Below are 12,623 nucleotides of genomic sequence, written 5' to 3'. Positions count from 1 at the left end.
ATTACCCTTCACTGTGTCTGCAATTTCCTCAGGTAAGTTTCTTTTAATGTAAAGATTAAAAAATACTTTTCTGTAAAAGCTTCCTAAAAAAAAGTGGTGGATAATTAGATATGTTAAAAAAACCATATAACTTCAGTCTTATTAGAGTTCAGGAGAGGTTTAGCACCAAAACTGGGATACAGTCCTGGCTCTGGAGCTTTAGAGCTACCTTTAATAGTTCAAATAGTTCTTCAAGTATAATTCAAGTATCCAGATTCTTCTTTCCAAATACGTGAACACGTGTGCACACACATAAAAGTATGTATTAAATTCAAGACAAGCTGCTTGGGATGCTAAAAAGAGAGATGGGGTTGACAATTATAAGATCTTTGAAGTAACACTGTACTCCCTGCCCGTTCAATAAGCGTATCTGCTACTGTGAGACTCAATCACGCTGTTATCGCTCAGCTGCAACGCTGGACTTGTGTTTGTAAAACGTTGAGGGCTTCGGAGGGCAGAAACCACAAAAAGAAGGGGAGCTTTGGCAGTAATGTCCTGCTAGACACAGTAATGCATTCCACCCCTGCGTTCAACCTTCACCTAAAGAGACCATTTGCCAAGAGAATGACATCCTCATTTCAATCCCAGCCGCTTGGGTAAACGGATGCTAAATTAGCACCAACGTACAGATAGAGCTTCCTGTGGGCTTGTCTGAAATCAGTAATTACATTAAAATGTCTTCCAATGTTCCTCGATGAAAGACCTTTTCTTGGGGATGGTTCCAATAAGCAATAAGGAGGCAAAATTCTCCAAGCCTCTCTGCCAGTGTCCTGAGCCAACCCCTCACCCCTGGTTGAAAACAGTGCTTAAAATAACACCTATCCTCTTCACTACCATATCTCAAACTGCTCAACAAAAGAAGTCCACTAAAATATCTGTGTTTTTAAATGATGGAAGTGAGAGTGAAGCACTGCAAGTGATAACTGTCCCATATTTACCCAGGAAAGAAGTGGCAGACTTGGCAAGAAGACCCAAACCTTTAAAGTTCAAACCCAGTGACTCCTGCAGCACATTTATTCCCATTTTAAATACTTCTGGCATGTGTTCAAACTAGTGAAACTCTCCATTGTAATCACCACCTTCTCACAAACCAGACAGTAACTATAGATACCATTTCATTAAAATGTTTTAATGAAAAATGTGTTTACTTCTATTTGAAAATTGTAAAATATGGACAAAATGATCTTTAAAAGTTTTGCTAAAGAAATTACCACTGATTTCCTGTGTTCCTCAATACCAAATTCTTAGGTATTCCAGACGTATCTCAATTCGAGTAAAAATTTGGTTTTCTTATTTTATTATTGCTCTTTAATGAGAACAGAGATGTCCTATGGAGAACCACAGCTCCATGGTGGTACACGCAAGTTGGTAATGCCATTTTAAATAAGAAACTGTTATTAAGAACAGGTGCTTAACTACCGGCTCCTCTTCCACACACATGGTAGTACATACACATGGCAATCGGTGTCTCAAGCTATACATTCTAGACATTGTTCGTGCAGCCTGAACCCACTCGTGCAATATAAGATTTGTCCACCACTTTCTAAACCTATATTGTCCTTAATGGGAAGAAATGCAGAGAACAAGCAATTTCTTTGGCACCGAAGTGGGAAAGATAAATATCAAGTGTTCTCTCTTGTCAATACTAAGTTTTCATTCAAGTTGGTATCCAAACTTACTTTTTTGAAGTTCACCACATAAAGGAATTATTCTGAGAAGAAACAATGGTGACTTCTTCCTCAGACCACTGTCTCCACCAAAAAAATCACCAAAAAAATGATTCTTTGAGACAATTTAATATCCAATTATTTCTACTCCCAGGAGCAAGCAGCCAATTCATTTAGAATTAACACTAATCTTCCTATAATCATGTCCATCATTGCCCTGGTAACCAAATCTAAAAAAAGCCATGTAAAAGAAAAATAGAAAATCACCAGATTTTCATTGTAGTATCACTGTTACCATTCTGAGGTGGAAGGAAGACGACTGCATCATGTAGTCTGGGAAAGTACTATGTTTTATTGATCAGGATTAATGGTATTTGTACCAATTTGTATTTTTTCAGGTAGATTGACTTCAGGATACCAACAATAACTGATTAACCATTAAAATATTAGTACAACATACCATACGCAAAACTATTGCATTTCAAAGCTCTGTTGAACTCATTGTGTAAGCTCCTACTATACAATTAACACAGCTCACCAAAAGTTAACTGAGCTTAAACTCTGCCTTTATCATAAATTACCATTCACTCACTTTTCTAAACACAATATTAAGACCTTTGGTCTATGTCCTTCATTCCTTTGCAAACTAATGCAATAATTTTAGAAGTATCATCTGAGGAAAAAAAAAACCTCTTCAGCTGTCAGTGCAGCTAGATCATGTTCATCTACAGTACAATATTGAATTTGGGCTTGGCATTTTGGAGAATATCAACAGGATTACAAGAACTACACTTCCTTGCAATGAAAACAGAGGATTTATGCTACAATTCTGTTTTTCATTAACACTTCTTCTCCTAAAAAGCCAGCAGACTCTTGGGACGTTGCTGCATGCATTCAGAGTCCACCTCTAAAGACAGGAGGGAAAAGGGTCTCATCCACAACATCCTTTGAGCAGACAGTACATGCTGGGTTTTCCATTTATTACATGAACAAAACGCTCAAAGCCCCTGCAAATTTAGACCTCCTCGTTGCATCCTTCTCTAGCTTTCCTCTGATGGCTCCTTTGCCTGCTTCTGTGTGGTATCTCTGAGCCCGGTGGTGATGCTGCACAGCCCAGGTCCGGGAGAGACGCCGCTGTGAGCAGAGGACAAGGCTGGCAGTGGGTTCAAGGGAAAAGGCCAGGCCACGGACTGAGGTGAAGAAAAGACTCCAGCACCAGGGATACGCAGGAGCAGGCGGCTGCAGGGAGCTTTGGGGATGGGTCTCCCTGGGACAAGGCACCATGACATAATGCTGGGCAGCCAAAAGGTGGCACCTCCATTCAGCAGCTCCCTGCAGCCCTCTGCTCTGCCCGCCTGGCTCCTTCCTTGGCTCTGGCCCCAGCCCCTGGCCCTGGCTCTGCTCCCAAGCACTCTGCCCTGCTCCGCTACTGCTCAGCTTCATCCCACAGCTGGTCCCCAGGCCCTCCTCCTCCTCGCTCCCCTCCTCCCAGCTGCACACTCACTTCACTGCACCCAAGGACCGCAGCCTTCCATCTGCACCAGCGCTCTCCAGTTTTGGTTTTTTTTTTTTTCCTCTGGACACGTCGTTCTTCTCCGCCTCGCCTCCACTAGGGATCTGATGGGTTCCCACCCTCGGAGGGCCACAGACGTGCACTCTGGAGGGTACTGTGCCGGAGGGTCAGCGGGGAGAGCAGAGCACAAGCCCTGGACCCTGAACTCACCAACAATGAGCAGATTTCACCCTGATATTTCCCCCATCTATATTTCAACTTGACTGTCAAGGACTGCTCTGTAACAGGCAGGCAGTACAACAAGCCTCCTTCCACAAGACCAAGTTCATTTCTTATTTCTGCTCTTCCTGAGACTCTGCAGGCACAGGAGGGAAAAATGCCCCTTCTGCAAGGGAAGGGACAGGACAAACGGAAGCCCATCCAACCCTCCAAGGAAGAAGGCTGCCCAGAAGAGCAGAGTATGTAACCAGCGCTCTGTCACTCTGTAATCCTACTGCCATCTCTCTTTATTTGTGATTTGTGCCCCTGTTTCTGCAACTTGCCAAGTTGCAGATGGCAATGCTCTCCTACATCAGCACTCACAAACAAGTATTTTGTAGCTATATTTAGCAAAGCAGCTCTGTGGTGCGAGTTCATTCGACTACGCTCACCACAACTGCTACTGTTTGCATTATACCCTCCATTTGCTTTGAAAATTTACTGTATTTTTCTCTTTCCTTCAACAGTGTTGGATTTCTGCCTCTTTACAAAGACAACGGGGACAAGCAGGGGGAGGCAGGTCACAGCAATACAACCACAGCACATGCTCATCACAAGCCAGGAAGGAGAGAGAGCCCCTTGGGATACTCCATGTTGCACAAGACATTTTGAGGAGTAAGAAATGCCTGTAAATGTTGAAGTCGTTCCTATTACCCTATCCCCTTTCCTGGCCCCTCCATGAGTCAGCTCCATCCATTTGTATTTCATGTCCTAGAATGATCATGGAATCACACCTTAAAATGAAAATAGTAAAAAGGCACATTTTAAGTAATCAGCAAAATACTGACTTTTTAGCTTTTTGTTGAGGAGAAGGTTATTAAATGTGAAAATACTTCCACATGAAAAATATCTGTACATTACCACCCTCCTTTAAAGCATTTACACTTTAAAAGCTGAGCAGCTAGAAATGCTGGTACCACAGACAAGCAAGGTGCTGTGCTACTTTTGTGACAGTAAAATGCTTAGAGTCAATATAGTATAAAAGTTTCCTGTTCAATTGAAATATAAATTAGCTGATCTATTATCACTCCCTGAACACAAAAATGTCCAGTCCTGATGGACTGCTACCATGATATAGGAAGTAAATTAATTCAAGCTAAAGATAATTGCATTATACCTGGGGGAAAAAAACATAACCAAACCCAACAGAAGAAAACTTAACACCAAATTTTTCCTTTTTCCTGGAAGATGCCAGCACTTCTTAAGTGATCTCAGTCCTTTAGGACACAGCACAGGTGCAAAGCCAATGATAAAACCAGGGACTACAATCACCTTGCTTAGCGCGGTGAAAACTCAATTTCATATTCAGTGATCTCGAAGCCTGACTGATGCTGCTGGTTTTTGCTACACATGTGTGTTTTGAAATGAAAAGTCAGGCTGGGACTTTGAATTAGTTTAAGGCACTTACAGAAAAATTCACCACAGGGAATAACGCAATCAATAACTCCTCTCAAACACAGACTAACACCAAGCTCGCCGGTGAGTGCCTTTCCTTTGCCCATGATTTTCTGCCCTCTAAAGATTCAATTTTCTGTACGACTTGTTTATTGCTGATGACTCAAATTCAGTGTCAGCATCTTGGCAGGAGGGACTTGAATGAAACAAAGCTCCTCATAAGAGAACTGTGACTCATTTACTTCTCCCACTCATGATGCAGACAGTCTCCCTGTCTGGTCTTCCAAAAATATGCCAAGAGACAAAGGATTTCATTTTGGATGGTGCAAGTACAGAGATCTCAAAATCGCACAAATACATCTCATGTAACACGTACATGAACACAAAAATATCTATCAGGAGCCACCTTCTTTTCCAATGTCTTTTAAAAAAGATGTTTAACCTCATCAGCAGCACAGAAAACTACTCAGAACTAAGACAAAGAAACAAACGGTAAACTATGGCACCGGGCAAAAAAATTAATGTTATCCCACACTTCAGTGCAAACAATACCATAAATTACAGTACTGCTCAAGTGCCTGTTAAGAGGAGAATGCTGTAGCTTGAAGGTTTCAATGATAATATTATCCACATATAGCTGAATTCTTTTTTTTTTCCCCCAAGGATACATTTTGTTCCTGTATGTCACAAGCAAAGCAGAATATGGCTGAATTTCAATGACAGATAAGGAAGAGTGCTCCATGTGTACTTTACAGCTTATAATGCTTTCTAAAGTGGCTTCTAATTCAGGAAAAAATATTTAAACAGATTATGCTGTTAACAGATAAGGTAAACTATATTGGCACTGCTAAAATAAAAGATACAATGTCTTCTGAATGTTGAAAGTATTACTGTTCAAAATCGGTACTTTCTTCCCATTCTTTTGATAGACAAATATCTGTTGCATAATCTGCGAAATTCTTAAGTTTTAATTCAAATTTTACATTTTTAAACAAGTGAGTAGTAAATCAGTTTACATAGAAGACACTTTTGAGTACCTCCACCCTGAATCCCAGAGGACCCCTTGAGTTCCCCCACTTCCTTTCTGCTCCCAGAGTCTTCAGCACATTTTTCCAATACCCAAAATACTCCCGGGTTTCAAAAGAAAGAAAGTAAAAAAAACCTCCTCCAAAGAGAACCCCAAAACTCCTAATTTAAGCTAACGAAAACAATCCTGAGGATTTTCCGACTCAGACGTTCTCCCTTTCGGCCGAGCTGGTGTGGCGGTGGGCAGGGAGCGGGTGCGCAGCCGGAGACCCCGCGCCACTGAAGCCAGTTGACCTGTGCGGTCCTCAGCCACACCGGGGCTCCCCAGGAGGGAGCATCTCTGCGGCACAACTTTTATGGCCTGAAATATTGTAAAGTAAACAGAGGCTGGCTGAACAGTAAGGATTTCCATTCTCAGAGTCAAGAGTTTGTTTCGTTATTTAAAGCTTTAACGAACACTTTATAAGATGAAAGCAATCCTTGCCATTTTTGGAATTTTATGGTCGTTAGGACCCTTCATAATGTTGTTTTCCTTCCTTTATTGCTTTATAAGGCTTATAGGGCACCCTTGAAGTGTATATCCTTTTTGCAGCTGCTGGAAGCTCATCTTTCATCTCTCCACTCGCTTTCCTGCTGCCTATGAGGCATTTGCCTGTTCCAGTTATTCTCCCTGTCTCTAACACAGACTGTGCAGAGTCAGATCTTGCTCAAGATAAAAATAAAACACAATTCTGAAAAGTATGCCTAAGGAAACAGTCCTGATAAATGTTATTTAATAGACAGGCCTGATATTTCAAGTTATAAATGTTCCCTAAAGAAAGATAATTACAGCAATAATTCCACTTATCATTATTTAGAATTTACAGTTCACAGCAAATCAAACATTTCCATAAATGCTGCACTGTGCTGGGTACTGCAAAATTGTGTCCCGATTTTTTTCCCAGCTCTGAAAATGTCTGGAAAGAAAAAAAAAAAGAAAAAGAGGAGGAGGAGGAATCCTAAAGGAGGAACATATAATGGATGTATGAAACAAAATCGAGAATACATTATCCGAACCAATCTGTAAGCACATTTGCTCCTTTGGACAGAAAAATACACCCAGGCTTTCCAGAAGGAAAAACCTGCAATATCAAAGTAAAATGATAAAATTGATTAACAGGCCAATGTCTTATTCTGCCAATTCTCTAGGAAACAGCCTATGAAAAAAACTCTCCTGCTTGTGCCTTTGTATTTTTTAACTATTTGTTTTTTCACTACTTTGGCCATTACTAAGTTTAACCAAAAAGTCCAAATGGGTTAACCTTCCTGGCAGAGAATGCAATTCTTCCAAAAAGCAACAGATTTCCAAATCTGTCATCCATCATTGTGCTTCCAGTATTTTGATACAGCACAGTATGACTGCAGCGCTCTTCCCAAATTTCATGTAAAAATAGAAACTGGAATTCCTATTTTCATATGCTGGGAGAGGGGGAAAAAAATGGCTTTTACCTCATGTATTGCAACTTTTTCACTTTTGACTGGGGTTCACATAAAGCTTTTGTGTTTGAGATTAGTTATGCTAGTCAACAATCAAAGTGTTTCAGCACTACCTAAAATAATTTTATTTTACCGTAATGTGGGTTATTATGTTGATTGAAAAAAAAACTCAGGTATTTAGAGCAGTTGTACTACAGTATTAGAGCACCAAAATGTCCAAATATCTTCCCACAGTTTTTGTAAAAATAGAACCTCTTCTGGGCAAAAAAAAACCCTTCATGCAAATGCAAATTTCCATATACTTTGACAGCTGGATGTAAATGCAGAAAAGCCCAGATTTCTTAACTACCAAGGGGAAACTGAAGCAGGAATACTTTTTTTCAAACAATTATAAGACTGCTAATGGTTGTGGAAGAATATTGAGAAGTTGTAAGTAGTTGTGAACAGGGACTTGAATTACCATAATGACTATGCTGAGTGACCATAATGTCTTTAAAAATGCATCACTTGGGAGACCATCGTGCTCAATAATCTGGTCTACCATTTTAGTACATACATGACACATACGATTTTGATTAATTAAAAAAACATAATCATCTATGAAGGGAACATAAGTGTCTTCCATAACAATATTCACATTTTTCTCTTGAAATGACAGTGGTTAATTTACTAAGTCCAGTTAGGAAGTTACTTCCTACTGCTTTAAGTCCAACCCCTCAATCACAAACTTCATCGCCAGTGCTCAAGAACCATAAATGCCTTGTGCCCAGAAACACCTGATACACCTATCATCTGCTTTCATATTTCCAACAGCTGAGACACAACCCTAACACAAGCTCAGAGTGCCCAACCCTAATTTGTTAAGTGATGCTTGAGGAAGCCTCCAGATACCTACAAGTTCTGATAAGCAATCCTCCCGAGAACCTAACTCGCACCGCTGTTACCTCTCTTCCAGTCCCTAGGAACTCCGGTTCGCTTCTTAAGCTTCCAAACAAGAGTAAAATAACTTTACTTAAAAAAAAAATAAATCTTAAGCATGGAAACATATTCATTTTAAAAGCATACAAAAGGGAATAACCCCCTCAGGCACCATGTTCAACATCCTGCTCTGCAGGAAGAGCAGATCAAAGCCAACATCCTTCGAGTGATGAGCACTCTAGCAACAATGTTCACCAGTTGCTCACATCTTCTCTGTCTCAGCAGATTTTTAACATTTCTGTGCAAAACAGGACTACTTTATTTAGAGTTTTCTTCTTAGAATGCCCTCTGCAAGATGGTTAATGATGGATTTACTTAAGAGGCAAGATGTTGCTCCAAATCTTCTCTGGAAGATAAACGTGCTCTAACATGTGCATTGAATGAAGACATCTTCCCCAGTTGTATTTTGTGAGATGGACTGCAGATGGTCCAAATCATAAAGTAAGTCACAGAGTTTTCAAAACCCACACCTCTTTCTACAGTATTTCTTCTCAGATTTCAATTACATTCTTGCTAAGATGGCTGTGATGGTCCCTAATGCTATTTGCCTGGAAACCAAGGTTTCAGCAAGCAGAAGAGCTCTCACAACTTAGACACAGCAAGAATTAGCATTCAGGGGCATTTGACGGATCTAATCAACATTCCCTGACCCACAGCCCAACAAATCCAAAACAGGTACAAAATTGTGTTACCCTTCTCCCTCTCACGCAGTTGAAAAACAATTCTGGTGTTACTGGTAGACACAGAAAGCACTCCACTCAGGAATTTCTGAACTGTAATACCACAGCACATACATACTGGTGCTGACTTTCGAAGAAAATCCATTCATCATTTTGCATCTCGGAACTTCACTTTAGCACAAAATTACACCCCAGCTGCAGAGCAAATGCTCTGAATTACTACATCTGTCCCACTGCAGGTCAGGGGCGAACTGCCGACCGGTGAGACAGAACACGGAGGCTGCACACAGAATAAATGGAGCCACCTGCAAGTGATGCCTTCACTGAAGCAGCATTGTAGGGGGAAGGACTATACTTTTATTCACAAACCTCACTGCTCACTTTCACTTGAGGAAAACCTGACCTGCTGTTTTACTAACCTTATCCTTCAGGAGGTCTTAAAAGGTGTCATCAGACGGGTACATGGCAACTTCTGGGTCACTGAGTCCAGCCCCCTGTACTGCAGCAGAGCATGTCAAACCCTTACAGAAAATAATCCACTTCCATCCGGAACTAAATTCAGCTGGACTCAACTTTTTATACCAAGATATTATAGCACCCTCTTTACCTTTTTTTGCAATTTTCCCACTGGTCTGCATCTTTTCATCTTGAAATAATTCTTTTCCACCCTCTCCTGTACGACAGGCTTTCCTGGCCTCCATGTAGAAAAACTTTGTTTGTCTAAAAAAGTGAGTTACCTTAACAAAGCAAGAGTCTTGATCACACCTGTCTTGTGCAACCTATCTTATCAAAGATAACTCAGGTTGTACTTTATCAAGTTTTCCATTTATCTCCTTGTCTTTCTCTACATTGCCTTCAAAATGCATCTGAAGTACCCCATTCCATTAAAATTATACGTGTGGCTCAGATCACCTTTTCTCCCCATTCCTAAACGTCATTCCTAGTCATGACTCGTAAGTCTCGTAATGCCACTTATTGTTTGAAAATTACAAATTCTTACCACTGGACTTCCCCCCACGAGTATTTTTGCTTTTAATATTCCAGCACTGATATTACCTAGGTGCCTACTTCAGCAAACTGAGTTTTTCTCCCATTGCTGTAAACATATAATAACCACTATCCAAACTATTTCTAAAAAGATGAAGGCTTCCCAAACTGCACAGTTACTGGAAGTATTTATTTTCCTGCTAACATAACTAAATATTCACTGCAATTAATTTGCAATTCAAAGAAAACCCAGTTTGGATTTTTAACCAAATCTGGGGCTCAAAACTAAGGAAGATGTATGCAGAACAAACTGATCTATGTCCAACTATAAATGTTAGAATATGCCTGTCCTGGTAATGCAGAGTAAAAGAAATCTGTCTCTGGTTTCAAGAAGTAAAAAAATTAAACCTTGTTTCACAGCCTGCAGATGTAATTTAGGATGGTTTTTCAAAATACATTTTGTTGACAGCTTATTTGATCTAACAGGCAGATACAATAAAACGAAAGCTATTTAAAGGCACTCGCAATACGTGAACTGCAATGCATGTTAATAAGGTACCCAGATCACTTCATCTTTTCTATGTAAAAAACAACATTTGAAAACTGTCACTAGCGTAAGTTCTGTATGCACCTAAGTACTGAAATTCCACTCTTAAAAGAAATAACTTAAAATATATTCATGTCATTTTCCCGCTTTGTTCCAGAAAGACCTGAAACAGCAAGATGAATTAACGTCACCTGGTTGCTCAACTCGATTCAAAGTGTGTTACTAAAAGAACAGAAGAGCCCAAAAGCAACTCGCTGTTCTCTGTTACGGGGCCAGGTGTTTATGAAGTGCTGAAAATACGCATCCTCTGACTCAAGGACTTCTGTTACCCAAAGGCCGACTCAGATCCTACTCTCTTAAGCCTGCAAAACAACTCAAAAGGAAAAATAGTTGCATGCCTTCAATTACCTCAAGACACAATCTGTGTCCCTGTACTCCACAGCTTCCACAATATTTGACAATACCATTTTTTCCCTGCTATAGCACCTCTGAAGGCTCCTAAAGGTCCAGGACATTATTACAGACCCAATGTGACAGCTCATACTGATGTTAGCACACAGCACCTGTTCTCACAGGAGGCATTATCCTCTTGTGCCTGTGAAATATGGCACTTGGAAACCTGGGACTTTCTGCTAGGTCTGAGGCACACACTTCTGTGCGCTTGGAAAATCAGATCTCCCTATTCTCACCCTTCTTATTTTTCTCCACATCTAGCTTAGAACAACTCTTGATCAAGATACAGAAATTTGCTGCGGTAAGACAGATGCACAAACATTTTCTTTTCTTCCCCTGTTCTGAGTTTATGATTTATTTCATATGTTAATGAGGTTATGCCATGATTTCTGTATCTTTTTCCCTCAGATTTCAAAAATAACATAGTATTTCAAATCTGAAAGAAGGTACCGCTTTCACATCTTTGTTACCTTCTTTCATGCAGTACAGAGTTATTTTAGAAAAGAAGCTGGAATTAAACCATAGCTATACTTAGTAAAATAAAAGCAGCAAACTTTCACTGAGTAATGTTCATTTTCATCGGTACTAGAACCCAAAACTAGAAATGCCCTTCTCACAGGCGTTATCAAAGGTCATTTCCCATCATGATAAAGTTCAGCACTTCAGTTTGGCTTTCATGGAAAGGACTGATGGTTTGGAAGTAGATGCTTCTGAGAAAGCCCATGAATGCATGTTTGTATCAAGATGTCAAACCCAACACTGTTCTGTCCTTGTTTCTCAATTGTTCACAAGGTGACAGGTAGTTAATTACTATCAGAAATGTTTCTTAATTCACTGGTTTGTAGGAACTGCCATTGCGGCTTACTTCATTTTGTGCATCAGTAGGTAAACTGGCAGACACGCAATGCCTGAGGTCCAAAGGAACATGGATCACATACCTTACAAAAGCCATCGGCCCATTTGTTTTTACAGTTACAATACAGCTATACTTTAGAAGTGCCAACAAAGATTACTTAACATGCAGAAAATCAACAAGAGACTTCATTTCATACTCCGTTATGAACCCCTAGCTGGGAAATAGGACTAGCAGAGCCTGGCAAGTAGCTGTTTTTTGGGTTTTTTTAAGAAATGAACAATGCAAGAATTAAGGTAGGATTTACATCCTCTTATGAGTCTACACAAAACACTGACTTTTCAGCATAATTCTGATGGAACGTACACGTAGACTGCTTTGGACAGAAACGCCTGTGACCAACACGCACACATTGGCTGCCAGCCTTCAAACCTGTACACAGAAATCCAGGATTCTCAGTCCTGCAGCTGTGTCTTCAAGCAGCTGCTTGGCCCCCAAATGTTGCTGATCCAAGTGCCCAGCATGAGCTGACAACTGTCCACTTAAACCTGACAAAGCCACAGATGAAGTCCCAGCTGAAGTTGTACCTCTGCTTGCTGTCCTACACAGGCAGATCCATACATCCAAACAGGTCTCCTCTGACTGCAAGTCCACATCAGATCACCTGGTGGCCTGGGTAATTACTTAGAAATAACTTGATAACCCTGAAATACAAGGCATGAGCCATGCTTTTATCTTCTTCTGCTTATTT

The 12,623-nt window shown here is 40.4% G+C and overlaps 1 protein-coding gene across 4 annotated transcripts in view; it reads right to left on the bottom strand.

Annotated features, from left to right (window-relative positions):
- DIP2C (disco interacting protein 2 homolog C) overlaps nucleotides 1-12,623 on the bottom strand; it is a 325,075-nt gene that overhangs the window by 148,922 nt on the left and 163,530 nt on the right. The gene's annotated exons all lie outside the window — the stretch shown is intronic.

Source organism: Falco peregrinus, chromosome 5 (genome assembly GCF_023634155.1).
Source record: "Falco peregrinus isolate bFalPer1 chromosome 5, bFalPer1.pri, whole genome shotgun sequence".
Classification (NCBI taxonomy): domain Eukaryota; kingdom Metazoa; phylum Chordata; class Aves; order Falconiformes; family Falconidae; genus Falco; species Falco peregrinus.
Note: the sequence above shows the minus strand (reverse complement) of the source record. Positions and strands in the feature narration are given on the sequence as shown.